The sequence below is a fragment of the Schistocerca americana genome, chromosome 3, assembly GCF_021461395.2.
Source record: "Schistocerca americana isolate TAMUIC-IGC-003095 chromosome 3, iqSchAmer2.1, whole genome shotgun sequence".
NCBI lineage: Eukaryota > Metazoa > Arthropoda > Insecta > Orthoptera > Acrididae > Schistocerca > Schistocerca americana.
Genome location: NC_060121.1, coordinates 429,357,307 through 429,369,468, shown reverse-complemented (window position 1 = coordinate 429,369,468; position 12,162 = coordinate 429,357,307).

The window sequence follows — 12,162 nt, the reverse complement described above, 5'->3', positions numbered from 1 at the left end:
GTTGAAATCTTGCCGTGTAGGCCATGCTATATTACATATCAGTATTTGCTTTGCTTCTAGGTACTGAGTCGAAAGCATTGTGAAAATGAAAGATGGATTTACCGTTTTAAAGAAAATATTATATTCAGCGGTATAAAAGGGAGTGGGATTCTATTGAGATCTTTAAATTTTGGGGGAAACTTGTTGCAGCCAATATTATCAAATATTAATTTTTGTATTGCCATGTTGAATTTAGGCCACGTTAAGTGATGCTAGTTGTCATAGTGTTATTAAAGAACCACACTCGCATTCTTCAGGACTCAGTCTTTCCTAGGTCGCAAAAGCTGCTAGCTTTTAAACTGTGTAGTTATGGCGAAAAAGTAGAAGCTGAGGACACGGTGGAAGCAACATTATCGTTGTTTATTGCAGAACATTATTTCTGTTCCGGCGTAACATCAAGTGCTGGCGCGTCAGCCTGGAACCTCAGAGTAGAGGAGGCTGTGAGACGACGTCAGCCAATAGTATACTGACACCTAGGGGCGACACCACGACAAGAGCGGCCTGTAGACGAAGAGAATATAAGCGCCGCTCGAGCTAGCCTCGGCCGCATTAGACATCCATGACTTCTGATCTACACTCCTGGAAATGGAAAAAAGAACACATTGACACCGGCGTGTCAGACCCACCATACTTGCTCCGGACACTGCGAGAGGGCTGTACAAACAATGATCACACGCACGGCACAGCGGACACAACAGGAACCGCGGTGTTGGCCGTCGAATGGCGCTAGCTGCGCAGCATTTGTGCACCATCGCCGTCAGTGTCAGCCAGTTTGCCGTGGCATACGGAGCTCCATCGCAGTCTTTAACACTGGTAGCATGCCGCGACAGCGTGGACGTGAACCGTATGTGCAGGTGACGGACTTTGAGCGAGGGCGTATAGTGGGCATGCGGGAGGCCGGGTGGACGTACCGCCGAATTGCTCAACACGTGGGGCGTGAGGTCTCCACAGTACATCGATGTTGTCGCCAGTGGTCGGCGGAAGGTGCACGTGCCCGTCGACCTGGGACCGGACCGCAGCGACGCACGGATGCACGCCAAGACCGTAGGATCCTACGCAGTGCCGTAGGGGACCGCACCGCCACTTCCCAGCAAATTAGGGACACTGTTGCTCCTGGGGTATCGGCGAGGACCATTCGCAACCGTCTCCATGAAGCTGGGCTACGGTCCCGCACACCGTTAGGCCGTCTTCCGCTCACGCCCCAACATCGTGCAGCCCGCCTCCAGTGGTGTCGCGACAGGCGTGAATGGAGGGACGAATGGAGACGTGTCGTCTTCAGCGATGAGAGTCGCTTCTGCCTTGGTGCCAATGATGGTCGTATGCGTGTTTGGCGCCGTGCAGGTGAGCGCCACAATCAGGACTGCATACGACCGAGGCACACAGGGCCAACACCCAGCATTATAGTGTGGGGAGCGATCTCCTACACTAGCCCTACACCACTGGTGATCGTCGAGGGGACACTGAATAGTGCACGGTACATCCAAACCGTCATCGAACCCATCGTTCTACAATTCCTAGACCGGCAAGGGAACTTGCTGTTCCAACAGGACAATGCACGTCCGCATGTATCCCGTGCCACCCAACGTGCTCGAGAAGGTGTAAGTCAACTATCCTGGCCAGCAAGACCGGATCTATCCCCCATTGTTTGGGACTGGATGAAGCGTCGTCTCACGCGGTCTGCACGTCCAGCACGAACGCTGGTCCAACTGAGGCGCCAGGTGGAAATGGCATGGCAAGCCGTTCCACAGGACTACATCCAGCATCTCTACGATCGTCTCCATGGGAGAATAGCAGCCTGCATTGCTGCGAAAGGTGGATATACACTGTACTAGTGCCGACATTGTGCATGCTCTGTTGCCTGTGTCTATGTGCCTGTGGTTTTGTCAGTGTGATCATGTGATGTATCTGACCCCAGGAATGTGTCAATAAAGTTTCCTCTTCCTGGGACAATGAATTCACGGTGTTCTTATTTCAATTTCCAGGAGTGTATATTAACTGCTTGCATGGAACATTGTACACATCGAAGGACACTGATTATTTTCATGTAGCCAATTGTTGCGACCCCTTTGTAAAAAGGCAAAGTATTGTCAATCCAATTTACTATGACAAACTCCTTTAATAAGATATTCTCGTACACTATGTGATTAAAAGTATTTGGACACCCCCAAAAGATACGTTTTTCATATTAGGTGCATTGTGCTGCCTCCTACTGCCAGGTACTCCATATCAGCGATCTCAATAGTCATTAGACATAGTGACAGAGTGGAACTCACGGAGCCGGCGGGTGTGGCCGTGCGGGTCTAGGCGCTTCAGTCTGGAACCGCGTGACCGCTATGGTCGCAGGTTAGAATCCTGCGTCGGGTATGGATGTGTGTGATATCCTTAGGTTAGTTAGGTTTAAGTAGTTCTAGGGGACTGATGACCACAGATGTTAAGTCCCATAATGCTCACAGCCATTTGAACCATTTTTTTGGAACTCACGGACATCGAACGCGCTCAGGTAATTAGGTATCGCTTGTGTCATACGTCTGTACACGAGATTTCGGCACTCATAAACATCCCTAGGTACACTGTTTGTGATGTGATCGTGAAGTGGAAACGTGAACGCACACGTACAGCAGAAAAGCATACAAGCCGACCTGTTGACGGACAAGAGACCGCCGACAGTTGAAGAGGGTCGTAATGTGTAATAGACAAAAAATGGTTCAAATGGCTCTGAGCACTATGGGACTTAACATCTATGGTCATTAGTCCCCTAGAACTTAGAACTACTTAAACCTAACTAACCTACGGACAGCACACAATACCCAGTCATCACGAGGCAGAGAAAATCCCTGACCCCGCCGGGATGTAATAGACAGATATCTCTACAGACCACCACACAGGAATTTCTAAATGCATCAGGATCGACTGCAAGTACTATGACAGTTAGGCGGGAGGTGAGAAAACGTGGATTTCATGGTAGAGCGGCTGCTCATAAGTCACACATCACGCCGGTAAATGCCAAACGACTCATCGCTTGGTGTGAGGAGCTTAAACATTGGACGATTGTACAGTGGAAAAACGTAGTGTGGAGTAGCGAATCACGGTACATAACGAGTCGATCCGATGACATTGTGTGGATTTGGCCAATGCCGCGTGTGTAGTCCCAACAGTAAAATTCGGAGGCTGTGGTGTTATGGTGTGGTCCTGTTTTTCATGGAGCGGTCGTGCACCCCTTGCTGTTTTGCGCGGTATTATCATAGCACAGGCCTACGTTGATGTTTTAAGCACCTTCTTGCTTCCCACTGTTGAAGAGCAGTTCGGGGATGGCGATTGCATCTTTCAACACGATCGAGCACCTGTTCATGGTTCAAATAGTTCAAATGACTCATCAGTCCCCTAGAACATAGAACTACTTAAAGCTAACTAAGGAGATCACAACCATCCATGCCCGAGGCACGATTCGAACCTGCGACCGTAGCAGCAGCGGGGTTCCGGACTGAAGCGTCTAGAATCGCTTTATTAACAGTCTTGTATAAAATATCGATAATTATGAATTTATATTTCCAACCAAAAGCGAAATTATGGGAAGTATATAATTAGAAGCAAGAAGACGTGCATTTTTCATAAAAAATATGATAGGTGTGTGATAATTAGCACATATATGATGGATTTTATGTTTAAATGACGTAGGTATTTGAACTGATCAAAAAAGAAATGAAACGAAAGAACGACCATTACGAGCCTTAAACAGTTGGTTACATTCTTCAACATTACACTTTTTTTTTCCAAAGGAACCTTCCTGGCGCCAAGATGTAGGGGGTGGGGGCAATGTGGGCAGAGGTCGCAATCAGAGATCTGGCCACTATGTACCGTTCCGAGCCACCCCCGCCCCCCCTAGGAACCAAGGAAAGCTTAGGAAACGACATCGGTAGCTCTCCTCAGTGCTGCATTCCGTGAAGAATGGGCTACCATTTTCCAAGAAACCTCCCACCACCTGACGGAACGTATGCTTGCGAGAGTGGAAGCTGTCATCAAGGCTATGCTGCGTTCACACTGCCGGCCGGGCCGAGCCGAGCCGAGCCTGGCCGGGCCGCCGCCCGCTATGATATCAAACACATGGTTTTGAACTGCGGTGTTCACACTGGCGGCCGGGCCGCGCCGACACGGCGTGAGCCTCCCGGAGCCGAGCCGGCGACATCCCGAGTGTTTAATATTGCCGGCGCGAGCCGACTGCAGGCGCGAGCCTGTGGAGCAGCATTACAGCTTCTGCAGTACACGCATCACTCGTCTCCCTTCTGTGTGACTGCACACGTCTTTCATATTAAGATGTTACCTCACATTTCACAATCAGTGAGGAAAAATTACGTTTATTATAATGATACATGCGAAATTACTTTTATTTAATTTATTTAATCTACCGTATTTACATGCTTGCGAGCGATCGCGGCATTGCCGCCACTGAATAGTTCGCACTTACTTGTAAACGAAGACAGATATGAGTGTCACTGAGGGACGGAAATGTGTACCTACCAGATGACAATGCATTGTAAAGTCATGCTGTGGCACGTTACTATAAGCTGTTGTCTGTGACATCTTTTTGCGATGTTCTTACTTTAATGAATGCAGAATAACATATACATGACATTAACTTGGGTTCATCAATTTGGTATCAGGAATTCGGCTAGTATGTCAGTAATGATGCAGTTTCCAGATTATGGAACGAAGTAACCAAGGAGTGTGTTTCAGATAATACACACATATATAGATTATTTTCCTTTATAATTTGATTTGTTTTATTTACAATGAAATGAGATACACAAAAATACAGTCTGATATATCATCATTAGTGGCAGTTGATGAAACGTCGCCACTGGCAAGCACAGTATCACAAAGGAAAAAGTAAGAAGCAGTGGGCCAAATGTTGAAGAAGAATTTTTAAAGCTTGAAAAGGACAAATTATCTGTGATGAAGGCACATCAAGACATGACCCAAAACGATGATACATACCACTTCCTGATGAGTCTCAGGAGTGCAATAAGCTCCCTTCCAGTTCAGCGGCAAATGTTTGTGAAACTTAAAATACAAGAGGTTGTTTATAATGAGCTGGAGGCAGTGAGTGCAGTGCCAGGTTCTTCAAAACAATGACTGCGCTAATTCAACTTACTTCTTCTTCACAGACAACTTTGCTTTTTGTATTATATTAATGTGAAACTGTATTCCGTTTTGTAATTGTTGCCTGAAATGTTCTTTGATAGTGATACATGTAATTACTCAATCTGCAATATAAATAAAAGTTCTTCAGGAACATTCTTTATTATTGTAAATAAAAGCCTTTACTAAATGCCAGCCGATATTCTTAGGGAGAGTCAATGTCCACCCTATTACAATGTGCTCAAAATTCGACGAGTCACCATAATGTGAAAACATAACTAGGATAACAAGTAAATCATTGTTACATAAGACGGTCCTAATTGGATAGTGGTGAAAAGCTTCTGGCTGCACCTGTGTTATCTTAGACCTTCAGCTGCTAATGAATTAAGATCCCTTTGCCGCTGGGGACAAGACCACCAAGGGGAAAAAATACACAGAAGCAAACAGTGACACACACATCTCATCCTTTACACTGCTTTGAACTAGACGAGAATCCAACACATCAATCGACAATAATTCATTTACCTTTCCTGCTGTGCTTCAGGCTATGCTGAATCCGAGCCTTTTCTTTCAGTTACAGTAGAAAAATCGAAATGGCAGCACCTTACAGAAAACGATAACTTAATCATTTCGTCGTCAAATGAACCTGCAAAGCGTTGATTGAAACGCTGTCCCTTGGTTTCATTGCATTCATTTCCTAAAATATACTACTTGTAAGACCTATCCACAGAACTTTCTAGCAAGGGAACCTCCCCACCGCACCCCCCTCGAATTTAGTTATAAGTTGGCACAGTGGATAGGCCTTAAAAAACTGAACACAGATCAATTGAGAAAACAGGAAGAAGTTGTGTGGAACTATGAAAAAAATAAGCAAAATGTACAAACTGAGTAGTCCATGTGCAAGATATGCAACATCAAGGTGAGTGTAAACGCAGGAGTGCCGTGGTCCTGTGATGCCGGCACGGTAGCTCACCGTGTTCGGTCCGAGGGTTAGCACCCCTCTGTAATAAAAAAAACTGAGCTAATCGATCAACAACGAACGTAAACGGATGTCTTACGACGTCCGCCCCGAGCAGGTGCAACGATCAAACGCGAACAAAATGAGATTAAAAAAAAAAAAAAAAAAAAATGTGTCTAGCGTGAGCAGCTACAGAACGAGAGGTCCTTGGTTCAAGTCTTCCCTTGAGTGAAAACTTTAATTTTTTATTTTCAGACAATTATTATCTCTCCGTCCGATGCGAGGTAACTGCGCCGTAGTATGGGGACGCTACACCTAAACAAACATCGAAACACACGACGTCAGTCGACTACAGCGCACGGAGGAGAGTATTCCTGCTAACGAGGCTCCGTTGCTGGCAGTTGACTGTTCGCTACTTTGGACGAGAGTGCATTAAATACGTGAGATGTATTCCGTGGGCTATATGAATCCAGCAAATATAGCTCGCGGTCGCAAAACACAGACACTAAACTTATTACAGTGAACATAAGTCTCAGATTTAGTTATAAGTTGGCACAGTGGATAGGCCTTGAAAAAGCGATAATTGAGGAACATAAAGTCTTCTTCTTATTACGTTTTACCTCGCGACTTTCTTGATGTAAGAATGCATTTGCTTATTTTGTGCAACTGTAGTTATAAGTTCACTTATGTTTTTTTTTTATTTTGAAGCAGTTGTGTTTTAGTTATTTACCTACACTGGGAAGCGACTGATTTGCGTTTCGACTGAGAGCCATCAACGGGCCGTCGCATACACATTCGCGTTTTACAAGTCGAATCTTACAATCTGAATCTTTTATTACAAAGTCCGATTGCTTTTTCTGGGCACTGAAAACATTTGCTGCATTGTGCTTCGTATTATCACAGTCCGTCGTCACAAAATTTTTCCATTCCATAATGACGACTCTGCACGTGAGACCAAAAGAAAATAGCAGGCAATGGAGCCGTCTTTAGCCTAGTTGGATTCGTACGATTCTTCATACAAGTTAGCATTAAAATTAATTATCCGTGCTTTTAATGCGATGCCGCTGTGATCACAGTGATGTGTCACATCTCCGAATTTAAATTTCAGTCATCACACTTTCATTCTTTAAGAGATGTATTACAGAAAGAATAATGCAGGTTACCTAGCTAGCCTCATTTCACAGAAAGTTGCGGCGAACACTCACTTGTCATCCTTGTTTCACGGCCATAAAAAAGTAGATAGCACGTCTGAAGCGTGCACGCGAGCAATAATTATGGTTATTAAACAATCTTACTCCTCGCTGAGTTTGTCAGCGCGATAGAGGAAACAACAGACTAGGTAAAAACCTTCTTCGAAATCCTATCAATTTTTGCGTCTTACTTTGTACATCTCCTTTTGTTTTATGTAATTTTTGGCGTTGGCTTTGACAGTATTCCGTTTTTCAGTTTTTTAATAAGGAAGTGCTGTACCAGTTTTACCGGCAAAGTAAGCATAGTAATTATCTCTAGACGCTGCAGTTTTACGACATCGTTCTTGTCGAAAAATTTACTTTCTCCTTAATTAATGTCAAACTACCCTTTACAGATTGTCTTATTTTGCTGTCTAAGCCGGTTAGACAGTATGAAGAGCATGAAAATACGTTACACAACGAAAACACAGCAGTTATCTATATTTCGGATACACTTGCTTGCAAGTTATATGTAATGCGTAAGTGGTTAGCCTAAAATCATCTTGTATGCATATTTTACTCCAACTCGAGGTTGTTCTTGATCTCAGTGTATACATGTCTGTTCATGGTAAATCTGAAAAAAGTGGCTCTGAGCACTATGGGACTTAACATCTGTGGTCATCAGTCCCCTAGAACTTAGAACTACTTAAACCTAACTAACCTAAGGACGTCACACAACAAACAGTCATCACGAGGCAGAGAAAATCCCTGACCCCGCCGGGAATCGAACCCGCGAACCCGGGCTCGGGAAGCGAGAACGCTACCGCACGACTAAGAGCTGCGGACAGATAAATCTGAGCAGCTAAGTCATTTTACTAAATCTTTAGAAAACAGTTCCAGCTTGATCATACTGCTTGCTATCAGACCACCTCTTTCCATATTATTTAACATTTATTAACGAAAAGGAGGACCATTTACTATATTTCTTGCGAACGTACGGTTTATAAAGATTATGCAGCTAGGGGACGGCTGAGCAATCAAGTACAAAGTCTCGGAGGCAGAGCCGAAGGAGGTAAGGCACCTTTCCAGATTAGCAGTTCTGAAAACCTCTTCGAAAAATATAGTCAGACCAAACACTTTGATAACACATATTTTAAACGAAATAAGAATTCCTTTTTATGATATGTCAGTGTCTGTGAACAGACGTAAATCGTATCTAACCTCTTCGAAAAATACAGTCAGACCAAACACTTTGATAACACATATTTTAAACGCAATAAAACTTACTTTTTATGGTATGTCAGTGTTTGCGAACAGACGTATATCGTATCCGTTGAGTAGCGAAATGGTTCTCACCACGATTCATTTCGTAGTATAAAAGCAAATCTGAGACATATACGACTTCGCCGACAGTACCGGTTCGTTACCGCCGAAAACTTTCCGTTACTCGCAAGTTTTCTTCTCTGCGTTCAGTTCGTGGCATCTTGGTAGTTTCCGAATTCCTACGATTTCTTAATCTCAGCAGGCAAAGTCCGCAGTAACACTAAGTATCGAATACATTCGGTCACTCGCCATATTACCTTTCACGTATGAGGTTTCGAGTCGGCTCAGAGCGAATCATCAGTATAAGTGAGCATCCAATTCTTTCGTCCCAGGGACGTGTAGTCAGGTATGTGATTTTTAACCCTTGCGCCAGTAGTAAATGGGGTCAGTGCCAGAACTGTCATCAGTGAGAGCGATCTATCTACGTTCGTTGAATAGCGTTCAGTAGCAATGCAGAATTAAAATATGATACGAGTTCAATGGAGAGATTGGTTCTATTTTATGACTCATTATACGACCCACATCAACGACAATGTAATATGTATTATCATTTTTAGTGCAATCATTATGTAGCGGAAAAGCATGAAACGAACATTTTTTCAGCGAATACAATTAATATCTAATACGCATGTAGTGATTCTAGAATGATCCTTATGACATGTGTGGACATGATAAATCTGAACAGATCGATACAGCCAGGAAATAAAGTAAAATGTGATTTATGTCTACAATCAATGACAGTCAGACAAGCGATCACAATAAACAAAAAAATTAAAAAACAAACGTTTATACGCGATGACATTCAGTAATGAAATTAAAGAGCCCTAGGAAAGCCATTCTGTAAGGTGAGTAATGCTGTTAACATCTAAATTATTCTGCAGATTTGCTTTGTGAGGTACGTAACGATTCAACACGAGTAGAAATTTAATTTCATAAACGAAAGAATAAGTTGGCGAAACGTAAGTGAAATACATCATACAAAAAGTAAAACATTAAATGTTTGAAATGAAAGACAGTTCATTCAACAGATAGGTCAACCAAGAATTTATTAAAATGTCGACAGAGAGGTGAAAAATATTATTAATGATTCGTTCTCATCAACGGGCTGTTGCTGTTGCTGCTGTTTCGAAACTTTATTGTACTACATAATGTACTAATGGGAACACAACCATAGCCAACTATCTATCTGTTTACGCAGTAGCTGCGGTGGGTGAGAGCATTCTCCGCTGATGTCAACTATCGATTACACAATAAACAATTTTAATTATACGGGTCGAATAATTTACTTGTGGATGCTGTAAGGGTCTCTCTATATCACTTACAGTTTCATGTAGATCTGACATATTGTAATCTACTGCACAATGTTTATCTCCTTGCCGGAAAAGTAAGCATAGTACTTATCTCTAGACGCTGCAGTCGGTCTCAGTACAGGATCAGTATCAAGATACCGATCTGAATCCACGTTCCATAAAACCGTCTACGATTACGTGGGAAACATTCGCTGGTGGCTTTGTCAGTTCATAGCACTCTTTGTTTCCGACCTTATTTAAATGTCCACTGTTTCTCTAATGACCTTCAGGCGGAAAAGCTCCATTAAAAAAGCGTCTTCCGTCTCAGTTTCCGGTGGCATTACTTCAGAATTGTCCTTAGATTACTTGGGACATTCGCTTTTACGCCGATGGTGGTACTTATATCCAGAGAGTAATTTCGAGACATATTTCGTGCTTCAGTTTCGAATAACGTGAATACATTCGGTCAAGAAAATCAGTCAAAATGGCAACATTTCTACAGATAACAAGCCGTACCCTCCTCTCCGGTAAACAGTTAAAGGCACGAACTGCCGCCTGTCCCAACGCAAACACTAGTTGGGCGGAAGAGTGCAGGCGTCGACAGTGGGGATGTGTATAACCGAGACTAGCGCAACAGCCTATCCGAGGTAACTACTGCCAAGATGTTTCTAGAACAGACACTAGCGGACTATAAAGGAATGGTGCTTCCTTTATTTCGAGATTGTATCACTAAGGAAAGTGCAGATTCCTATTTATAACTCAAACAAAATTATTCGTTCCTTATTATAGACCCACACGCTGATTTCATTACAATGGATTCGCTTACAAAAGTATACAAATACGCATATCGCCAAAAGCTTTGCATCATTCCGATAAGTCGACATATGTGTTCCTGTTGTGGCCGTTCTTGTCCTGATGGTCAAGTCACGCCTGATGTTGTTTGTAAACATACACAGTTCCAATAATTGCTGGCGGTGGGGGTGGCCGAGTGGTTCTAGGTGCTACAGTCTGGAACCGCGCGACCGCTACGGTCGGTCGCCGGGCGGGATTAACCGTGCGGTCTCAGGCACTGCAGTCATGGACAGTGAGGCTGGTCCCGGCGGAGGATCGAGTCCTCCCTCGTGCATGGGTGTGTGTGTATGTCCTTAGGGTAATTTAGGTTCAGTAGTGTGTAAGCTTAGGGACTGATGACCTTAGCAGTTAAGTCTCTTAAGATTTAACACACATTTGAACAATTTTTGCTACTGTCGCAGGTTCGAATCCTGCCTCGCGCATGGATGTGTGTGATGTCCTTAGGTTAGTTAGGTTTAAGTGGTTCTAAGTTCTATGGGACTGATGACCTCAGAAGTTAAGTCCCATAGTGCTCAGAGCCATCCAACAATTTCTACCTACGGGAGAACGTCGCAGAAGAATATACGGCTGCATTTCAGTAGGGACGTCTCTTGAACATAAGGAGTGAACATCCAACATGCCACAGAGGACAATTGCGAACAATAATCGGGTCCGCATCACCATGTCACGTTTCGAAGGCTTGTCATCAGTGATGTTGCTCGATGTGTGAACCGGAGTCAACAATTATGTGGTGCGGACAAGGAAATGATTCCAAGTGACAAGTAATGTTGAAGGCATAAATCACACATGATGTCCACGTCCGACAGCTCCATAGTATGATTGATGTCTCCGATTTTGAGTCAAAAACCTGAGTGCTCCAAAAAATGGTTCTGAGCACTATGGAACTTAATATCTGAGGTCATCAGTGCCCTAGAACTTAGAACTCCTTAAACCTAACTAACCTAAGGACATCACACACATCCATGCCCGAGGCAGAATTCGAATCTGCGAGTGAAGAGCGTAGAACCGCTCGGCCATAACGGCCGGCTTTAGTGCTCCAGTTCTGGTTTCGGCGTTCGAAGAAGCCACAGGACGTCCTATATCACAGCAAACCGTTAGGAGACGTTTGCACGATAGGAATCCCAATTCTCGACGATAATGGCGACCACCACGACGTACTCCAAAACACAAAGGACGCTGCTGCAGACGGGCTAGGAAATCACGCTGAATGGACGCCGCACCATAGGCGTCGAGTGGAACTTGGATCTGTTTGCACTCTGATAACCACAAACAATGTGTTTGCTGAACGCCTCTAACACTGCCCACGTATGCAACAAGGTAGTATGGGGCCACCGCCTGCTTCTCGCGGTTGTCGAGAGCGGTCTCACTGCTTTTGACACAGGGTCGAGATTCTGCG